A 654-nucleotide genomic window follows, 5' to 3' on the forward strand; every position below is an offset into this window, starting at 1 on the left:
GCCGTTATCCTCCCCCGGCGTATCCCCACCCCAGAAGGTGCCTGCTGCCGGAGGGGATTTTGGCTTTCACCAAAAAACACCAGCAAGAGCCAACGGTGGGGTGACACGTCCAGGCTGACCACGGGCTGTCCCTCGGGCCACCGCAGCGGAGGACGGAGGCAGGAGGGACAAGGGGCCCCTGCACCACCAAGGGCCCTTTAGGCTGGTGTACGGCTAAGGGACAGCTGTAATTTGGGATAAAATGGACAAAATGTGGAAAAAATGGGTTAGGGGAAATCACTGGTATAGGGGGTGTGTGGGAGAGCTGCCCTGGGGAGGGTGCAGACCCCACCAAGGGCTGTAAGAGGGGGTCTGGTGCCCAGGGCCACCCCAGCCAGTGCTGGTGGGGCTCCAGGTTTGCTGCTGGGACATCTCCATCCCCAGGGACGGGGGGGGCTGTGGGGGTAACCACCCCCCTTCGACCACCTCTTTAGTGGGGCGCCTACATGGAGCTGGAGCCCAGGAATGCAGCCGGAATGGGGCAGGGTCAGAGCTGGTGCAAGAGATGTCCCCCCCCCAAAGGGGCAAAAAGTTGGGGGGGGGGGGTCGAGAGAGAAGGGCTGGAGCAGCCCCAAACCCCAAAAGGCAGGTGATCCCAGTTGGAAAGGATCCAAG

The sequence above is a fragment of the Cariama cristata genome, unplaced genomic scaffold (assembly GCF_000690535.1).
Source record: "Cariama cristata isolate BGI_N322 unplaced genomic scaffold, ASM69053v1 scaffold14777, whole genome shotgun sequence".
In the NCBI taxonomy this organism is placed as follows: Eukaryota; Metazoa; Chordata; class Aves; order Cariamiformes; family Cariamidae; genus Cariama; species Cariama cristata.